This window comes from Alligator sinensis, unplaced genomic scaffold (genome assembly GCF_000455745.1).
Source record: "Alligator sinensis unplaced genomic scaffold, ASM45574v1 scaffold1242_1, whole genome shotgun sequence".
NCBI lineage: Eukaryota > Metazoa > Chordata > Crocodylia > Alligatoridae > Alligator > Alligator sinensis.
This window is the reverse complement of record NW_005842833.1, coordinates 86594-95833: the sequence shown is the minus strand read 5'-3', so window position 1 is coordinate 95833 and position 9240 is coordinate 86594. Positions and strand designations below refer to the sequence as shown.

The 9240-nt window shown below is 40.3% G+C and overlaps 1 long non-coding RNA gene across 1 annotated transcript in view; it reads left to right on the top strand.

Moving 5' to 3' along the window:
- The first annotated feature begins 444 nt into the window (after positions 1–444).
- The window catches only part of LOC102378493, a 32866-nt gene continuing 24070 nt past the window's right edge, over positions 445–9240 (top strand). Inside the window, exons 1-3 of the long non-coding RNA XR_003091760.1 lie at positions 445–7267; positions 7599–7778; positions 8813–8975. This is a non-coding gene — a long non-coding RNA (uncharacterized LOC102378493). The remainder of the gene's footprint in view (positions 7268–7598; positions 7779–8812; positions 8976–9240) is intronic.

Sequence of the window (9240 nt, the reverse complement as noted above, 5' to 3'; positions counted from 1 at the left end):
GGGAGGGGGGGGAGGGGATCACCCCTGAGGTGATCTCCCTCCTGGCCTATGAAGGGGCAGTGTCCCAAGGGGCTGGGCGATCTACTCTGGGGTGACCTCTCTGAGGTGACCTCCCTGAAGTGATCTACTCTGAGGTGACCTCCCTCGGGTGATCTAGTCTGAGGTGGCCTCCTTGAGGTGATCTAGTCTGAGGTGACCTCCCTGAGGTGATCTACTCCAAGGTGACCTCCCTCAGGCGATCTACTCTGAGGTGATCTACTCTGAGGTGCCCTCCTTGAGGTGATCTACTCTGCGGTGACCTCCCTCAGGTGACCTAGTCTGAGGTGACCTCCCTGAGGTGATCTACTCCAAGGTGACCTCCCTTGGGCGACCTACTCTGAGGTGATCTAGTCTGAGGTGTCCTCCGTGCTGGCCGTGTGGCAGGGTCCGAGGCTCGCGTCCGGCCGGTCCGCGCCGGGCTGTGTCCCCGGGGGGGGGGGCAGCAAGGTCGCGGCCTCTAGCGCTTCGTTGTGCGTGGGCGTGCAAAAAGGTGAGCGAGAGCAGGGTGAGGCACTTCAGTGGTGACCGCCACGTACGTTTCCTGGGAGAAGTGGGATCCAAGTTATGGTGAAAACTACTTAACCCCCCTCCCTCCCCCCCCCCCAACAGTCAATTGATAATTGGTAGCAGAAGTGTCTCGAAGGCGATCAAAAAGATTTTTGCTCGTTTCCTACAGATGGTCTCGTCTTCTAAACAGTAGATCAGAGCCTGGACACCTGACTTCTTATTTTGGCCCTGCTTCTGACTCCGTCTGACCCTTGGATGGGTCATTTTTATTTACTTCTGCTGCATGTTCCACTGAGACCAAAATTAAGTAAATTGGCAAAAGACATAAATAAAAAGTAATGTTTGTAAAACATTTTTAGGGTTCCTGGGTACGCGAGTGAATTTTAGTTTAAAAGTAGCACGTCCTTTTCACGTGCAGGCAAAACTAGCTCTGTAAAAAAAAACAAATGCACAATTTTGGCCTGGATTGAGTGTGAACAGTGGAGCTGAAAGCCTCTGGAAAGTCGCGTTTACCGTGGGAATAAGTGTAACGGCCTTAAGTAGAGTTGTATTGTAAAAAAAATGTCTGAGTAATATAAATATTTTTCCTTCACTTTCATCCAAATGAAAGACTTGTGCAATAAAGTTTAGCTTTGTTTTTGTTCGCTTGTATAACATTAAAAAAATGCTTCTTAAAATGAATGATACATATACATCCTCTGTAGGTGAGATCACACCAATATTTTGAAGAAAATACACATGGAAATGTTTCCGTTTTTATTTGTTTATCTATCTAGGAATCAATATATCTATGGGGGGTGGACAAACTAATATATATATATATATATATTAGCTCCCCCCCCCAATCCTCCATAAGTTGAAAATCGGAGTACATATTTATGGATTTGGCATTGTTTCTCCCAGCAGAGAAAAAGCGCCCAAACACGAGAGCCACGCTTCACAACTGTTAATGCATTTCAGATGATTGTCGTGGGTAGATACAGTTTTGTAAACAAACTGCATTTTTGTGTCATCACTGTAACGTGGTTTGTGCGGTATTGATCGCTTTTACAACAGAAGAGAAGACTTAAAATAACATAGACGTGATTATATTGTTTAAATTAATAAAGACACAATTTTGTTCTCTTCGTAATGTGGAAAGATAGTGTTTATTTCAAGTGATTACAAAATACCACCTTAACAGGGCTATTTCCTTAGGCATTTCCCTGAATATGCTTGCCAGATCCATCTTATGTTAGATATATTGTTATCAACCTCAAAGTATTGCTTTCTTATGAGTTTTATGGGATCTTGCAGGTTTAGAGAAACTAAGCATGGGGAGTGACCAGAGTCCTTGTATAGTAATGATAGGAAGTTGAGCCAATAATTAATTTATTTTCTGTGGGAAGGTGAAAATACTCCAAAATTTCTATTGGTATGCCATTGTTTTCCAAATACAGTGAACAGTTAATACTGTGGGCGCAAGAGTCTTTGCTGATAAACATTTCACCTAGTGTGTAACCTGTGCCTCTACTTCATCTGTATGATTGCCCATATTATTGTATTTTCCCTTAGCTACAGAGGAATCTGTCAGTAACTACATGGGCAGAGGATAACAAATACTAATTAATGTCTAAAAATTGATTCTAGCAGCCTGGTTTCCCCTGCTGTGCTCCAAAACTCTCGAGCGCACTCCTTGTTTCTTTAATTTTGTGAAGTATGTGTGCTTTCAGTTGCTGCTTAAACAAAATAGATCTTTACTGTGCCTGCAGCAGTGAGTTCAGGTCTCCTGGCCTCTTAAAAGTCCAGTGCTTAAAATCTTTTGGAAGAAGAAAAAAGGGAAGGGGTAGGGAGGCGGATGGCTGGAGGCTAGTGTTAATGGCTTTCACCCTTGTGTCTATCCTAGGTTACGCAGGAGTGAGAAAGATTAGATCTAGATCCAAGCTTCAGGTTTGTTCTGATTTGGTGCTTTGTCCAGAATTGTGTTTTGTAATAAATAAAATGACCTGAGTTATATTAGTCCTAAGACTCCTGGGACCTGCAGATACATGGTGGTAGTTGTACATGAACAATTCCCTTTGATTTCATTGCAAGTTGTTTACAAACACTGGCTGCATAACCAGATCTCTAGTATTCCAAACTATGTTAAAAAAATTATGTTTGGAGTAATAGCTAATATAAACGGGGAAACTCAGACAAGAAGTGACAGAGGAGCTTGTTCACAGCAGTACAAACCAAGTTGTGTCGTGGCAATTTTTTGCTAGTTCAAAGAAACAAGCAGCATAGAAATATCCATATAAAAATAACACTGCAACCGATAATGGACCAGCTTGTTGTTGTCTTCCAAACAACTATTCAGTGCATGAGCAGAATCATGGGCTGAATCAAGAAAAATGAGTGTACTCATAGTGGAGAGCATACTGAGCCCGAGTAGTGGAATAGAAAGGAATTGAGTCAGGAAATTAAACTTTACTCTGAAAAGTCTATGAAAAGGCTTTACTCTCTGCTATATAAAGAAAGCAAAATGAAAATCCATCTAGTGCAAAAATAATAAAATCTGATACAAATTTGGAGTCATCTTGCGCACAAGAGTAACAGGAAGGATCGTTTCAGGTCAGTCCTATTTTTTATTCTATCACAGGCTTCCTATTTACCCTTAGGGGAAAGTTAAGCTCTGTGCCTCATTTTCCCCCAGATGTGAAATGGGATAACAACTGCCCAGGGGAGTGGCAAAGATAATTCAGTAATGCATGTGGAGTATTTTGAGACCATGGGGTGGAAAGATTTATTAATGCAAACTATTATTAAATACATGTAACCCCAAAACAACAGGTAAAACAGCTCTTTAATGGTAGGGGCTAGCCAAGAAACTGCTTTTTGCAATATAATGTGCAGAAAGTTTCCATTTTACACCAAAGATTGCAACAAAAAAGTTACTTCCTCATATTGCTTTTGCTAGTGTATACTTGTGATAATGTTTCCTGTGAGCACATGGCTCTGTAAAGTGTATTAAGTGTACCTGGGTCTTCACAATCTAACAAGAGTGCGAACTGAGGTTTAGCAATCGCTTTACTGGGACATGGGCACTGTACTGTTGGATTTTGTGCAGGGTTTGCAGTACTTCTGCCACGCCTTGCCAAACCCGGAGCAAGGCGGTCTCTAACTCCAGTGTCAGAGCATGATTTGGTGTGCCTTGCATAATAGCATCTCAGCTTGCCACCAGGAGAGAGATCCAGTTTTCTGTTACTCAGCGATGCTGGACTGAATATACAGCATAAAGCGATAGTGTCATACATACTAGCTTCTCAGTCTTAGGCTGCTCCCATTCATTCTCTTTAATATGCAACTCATGCTGCCTCTGGCTGCTGTGTTATGGGTCCCCCAAGTTTTTTAATGTAGATTGGATGTTGCCTTTTTATTTGTATATCAGGGATAATAATGCAGGAACATCTGACCTCAACAGGAAAAAGGAAGAAATCGAGTACCAGCAATTTTTTCCAAGCTCGAACAATGCATCGGTGATCTACTGTAACCTGTATGTCACTTCTCAAATGGAGTCTAAAATGTTGTTTGTCTATATGCAAATATACTTTAGTTTATTTCTGCAGAACTGATTATTCTAAATACAGTCTGTGTACTGCAGATTTTACTTGGCAGATGGAAGGTACATTGCACTTTTTGTGCAGGGATTTCTTAAGAATATTTATTTGGTTTGTCCTATAATGTTTCTTTGGCAGTCAAGTCCGTCTTAACTATTAGGTGCCAAATACACATATGTCTTTGTTCTGAAAGAGTTGTTTTTTTAGCACAAAGGATCATGCAATGATTGTAGACCAGTCCCTTTTCTATAGCAAAGATCATAGACCAAACATTTTTCCATACAAAAGTTAACAAGTAGTTTCTTTCTGTAGCCAATTGTAGCTCAGCTTCTAGCGCATCATATATGTTTTTGTAGCTAGCTTCTATTCAAAAAAATGTTCTTCCTCTTGCTTTACATACACCCATCCTCTTAGTTTTGCCTGGGATCCACGTTCATATTTCTTTGTTGAAAGTCATGCAGTTAACATTGCAATGATAAAAAAGTAGGAAGTAGTTTAAATGCAAGATGTTTATTCATAGATTTAGTTATTAAGTGTGTGATATCAGAATAATCTATCACACTTTTATTGGTGATGTTAAAAAAAGAAAGCTTTAAGGACTACCACAATTGTCCGGGATAATCTGCACAAACCAGTCGCACCATTACACCCACTAGTTTCTGCATCAGACCCATCTCTTTTCTATGATACATGGCAATCTTTTAGAAATATAACTAGTCTGGGCTTAAAGACTTTGTGACAGAGACTTCAGGTCTTCCAATCGTTTTATTTTGCATTTGATTCAGCCTGAGGTATGTTGATTTAATTCTTTAGCATCCCTTGTCCAGAGCAGTTGTGTGGGGGATTGCAGAAGAGCAAAAAATGTTCATATTCTTAAAGAAATATTTCAATCTATTAATAAAAAGGTACATATTTTCAAAGAAAACGTTTCTTTGTAAAACATGAAAAATTGTGTTGGGCAGTTAAGGGTAGAATTCAGTCTGTTCTTGTAGTTAAAATCATCATTTTGAGCAAATTCATTCTTCAGTAGTTGCCAGATTTTTATTTTAGCACTGCATTTCCTCACGTCCAGAAGCTGCTACTGAGTTGTGTATTTAACCTATGCAAAAGACTGGCCATTTAAGCACATCAGCTTGTACCTCTAATTTACCAAAATTCCAATGGTGTCAACAAAATAGTGAAAACAAACCAAAAAAAATCTGGCTCTGATTTCTTTGGGCCGTTACAAAGTCTTTGTGATAAACTCAAATAGCCAAATTTGAATATACAAAATTAAGTTGGCAGTAAAAGGCTTGAGGAGCTTACTAGAATTTGGTTCTTAATGAAGACAACCGAAGAACTTGGGCAACAACGCAAAACTGGGTAAATGAGGGGTAGGAAGTCTGATTGCATTCCTAGAACAGTTTTAAAGTTCACAGTTGCACATATTGAGGTCAACAAACAAAACGCATTTTCTACAATGATTTGAATGAATGAAGTATGGTTGTTTGAAATTTTTTCCGTTGGCCAACACAGAAGCAGTGAACATAGCCAAAACCTTAATATTTAACAAGCCCTGGACAAAAAGTGATTACCAGTATTTGCTGATTTGAGTCCCACCCCTTCCGAAAAGAATTGTATGTTATTTTTCACGCTTGATTAGTTTTGATCTAGCAGTTCTCAGGAAAGCAGGCTAGGATCTTTAGTTTCCCTGAAAACAAGGGCCATCACCCACAGAAAGAGAAAGTGACTGCACTAAACTTGCCTTAGTGGCTATGAGGGCTTTCAAGTCTGACAGTTTAAGTAGTGAAGATGAAAGTGAGGACAGTTCTTGGGCAGGGGACTGCAGGAGGAATGCGATTCATAGGACATAGTTACTACTGTAATTACGAGTGCAGCTGCTAAAGTAACTTCTGCCAGTACTAAAAAAATCAATGTCATGTCCAGTAATCTGTTGCTTGCAGCGCAAGTGATAAAGATGGGAACAGAAGTAGCACAATATTTTTTTCCAGTTACCAGCTCTGGACTTGTGTACTGTACAGCTCTGTTTCCACCTGGTCTGAAATGGATGCCAACACTTTACTTTTGTAAAGTTTACAGGACTTTTAGGAGTTCAGAGTGGAACAAAACCATGTGATTAAAACTGACTGTTTTTTTTCTTAAACAGTAAATTTGCCTCCCCTCCTCCCTCCCCCCCCCAAAAAAAAGGGGGGAAAAGAAGTGATTTGTAAGTGACTGCAACTTTGTGAAGCCAGATCCAATTTAGTAATTTAATCTAAAAAAAAATTAAATGTGTCAATTTCTAAAAACAACATCAATATATTTCATTACAGTATTTTAAAATCAACTTTAAAGGGTTGTAAAAGAAGGTAAATATCCTTAAAATCAAATGAAACACATCTCTTTAGGTTTCAGCCAAAATTCCAAGAAACTTTCAGTTTGCCTCAAGCCAAAGCATCTCTTACTTCCCCTGCGCTTAATTTTCATTTCACTCACAAACAAAAAAGCCCCCATGTTTGCCCAGCTGTATATAACCTAAAAGTCAAATTTTCCTAACTAAAAACATAGCTAAGACTCTATCTTTCATAATTAACACAGCATTCATCTGCAACTCTTAAGTGAAATACCTGTTCTTACCCCTTGTTGAAGTGACTTGCAACAGGTCACATAGTGGGTTAGTGTCAGGCAGCTCTAGGGTTTGGCAGCAGAATCGATTTCCATAGTCGTGGAGTCTGCACCTGCATTAGCAACCCAAGCGTCACCTGAGCAATAACAGGAATGACTTTGCTTTGCCACATAAGCAAACATTTGTGTTGCTTAATGGTAGCGTGACGTTAAAAAAGCTGTTCTCCCTCATTTTGTTCATTCCTTTCTTCCTCCTCTTCAAAGGAGATCACATTTCAGTTTCTCTTAAGAAGAGTGAGAATGAGTTACAAACTTTTGTTTTTCCCGGTCTTTGTTTCTAGAAGATAAGGAAGATGCATCATTCCTGTCATTCATTCTTTTCCGATGGGGAGATGTGTTTTGACGTACGTTCTGCCTTGGTACTTGAGCAAAGCCTTTGGTGGTGTGCTCTGTGAAAGGGATACTCTAAATGGAGAGTCAGCTGAATAGATACCTCTCATGACACATGGATGGTCAACATGAAGTTGCTTTTTACATAGGTATTTTGTGAAAGCCTGTTCTAAATGTGCCTGTTTCTGTTCCTGTTGAAGTCCATGGCAAAATTCTCATTGCTGTCAGTGAGGGTGGGAGTGTGGCTTATAGAGCAGAGGCCCTAGAAATGCAGTTTGCTTAGACGGCTTCAGGATTCTGCCTGGAAACACTCTGCCCCAAACACTTCATGCCTGTGCATAAGCAGAGTGATGGTGAGAAATTAAGCTCATCTGAAGTTACCATATGCCCGAGTATTGTTTATGCATACACTGGGATTCTGCCTTAGAGTGAAGTCTTGTGCCAAGCTGTTTATCCTGAACATTATCATCTTGATCGCAGATAGTTGGAATTGCCTTCAAACGAACAAGCAGCCAGGATCAGCTGACATGATCTTTCAGGCATTCTGTGGATACTATTCATGGTGCATTCACACTTTGTGCAGATTTGGAAATGCCTGTCGCCATCTCGTATGGTCCTCAAGTCCCCGTGTTTGAGGGCATGAAAGAAAAAGAGGTCAAGGTCAGTTTTCATTCAGATTTTTTAATTAAAAACATATTTTCAAAGTCAGGTTTATTCATAAAATTAATTGTCCCTGCATTTAAATTACATTCCAGACCAGAAAAGAATTGTTTTTAATTCTCCTTCACCCTTTTCTTCCTTCCCTTTTTCTGGTGGTGGGAAGGGGAGGAGAAAGATGGGAAGCTAGGGGCAGTTTCTTGATGCTCCATCTGTTGCAGTGACTTTCTATAAGCTTGGGAAGTAGGAAAGTAATACTTGCACCCATTTTGTAGATGGATAGATGTAGGCACAGAAGATAAGTGATTTGGCCAATGTCCTGCAGGCTTTGGGTAGAGAGAGGCAAAAGTCTGAGATCTGCCCTAGGCCTAACCTAAATGGCCTGTTGGGGGTCGCATAATTAAGATTATTTTTCTGTGCCAACTGCCCACAAGGTCACATTGTGGCTAGCATCTTGCCTGGCTGTCTTTGACTGCCTAAGGCAGAATAGACTTGCACCTTATAGACTAACTAAATCCAAGATGTATAGAATTAGCTTTCATAATCAGAGGGCTGACTACATCCGATGCCATGAAGGGACAGTACCTGTCTTTGACTGCCTAGGCTGCATGACCAGGTGCTCATTCATAGCTGGCTCAATGGCGAGGGTGCAGTGATACATGCGTTTGGAGCAGGTTCCTGAAGCTGTACTAAAATGCCTTAAATATTAGGCAAACAAGGTTTTTGGGGGTAAATGTGATGTCTTTTATTAGACCAACTGAATAGTTGGAAAAATCATTCTTTACAAGCTTTCAAGCAGAAAAGAGATCACATTTGCTCAAAGAGCCTTGTCTGCCTATGTCCTTAGACCAACACAGCTACAACCTACACCCCCAAAATATTAAATATTCTGGGAATAGAATTTAGGGGTAGAAACTAGACATCTTCACTTCTTCCAGGAAGAGTGCTTCCTGAATATTTGTCGTGCAAATAGCTTGTATAGTAAGTTGCTGATTCATGCCCACATCCCAAACGTTCTGTGTTTTATAATCATTCAGGATTTGTTGGGGTTGGAGGCCACATGACACATCTTCTATCGGTTGTATGCCTAATTATGCAACTAAAGAGATCCCTTCTTCAGGCAGTTGGGAAGAAAAGGACTGGCGAGAAAAGCTAATTTCATAGACGTGCTGAAATCCCGACTAGTGCTTGAACAAGAAGGTATTTTTTAATTGAAATAAAGAGACTCTGCAGAAAAGACATGCAGATTGTAGTCCAGAAACTTCTGCTAAAACAGGAACTGGAGATTAAAGTGTTAGGATTTTTAAAAAGGTGAAATGGTGGTAGGTTGAACAAGAAATCCAAGTGGAACTCAACAAGGCGGCATCCCAGTGTGTCTGCACTAAAGCTGTAGCGGGGAAGTAGTCTATTATCCGGGGTAGGAAGAGTGGGCTGATGTAAAACAAGTTAACGAACATGGGCAAGG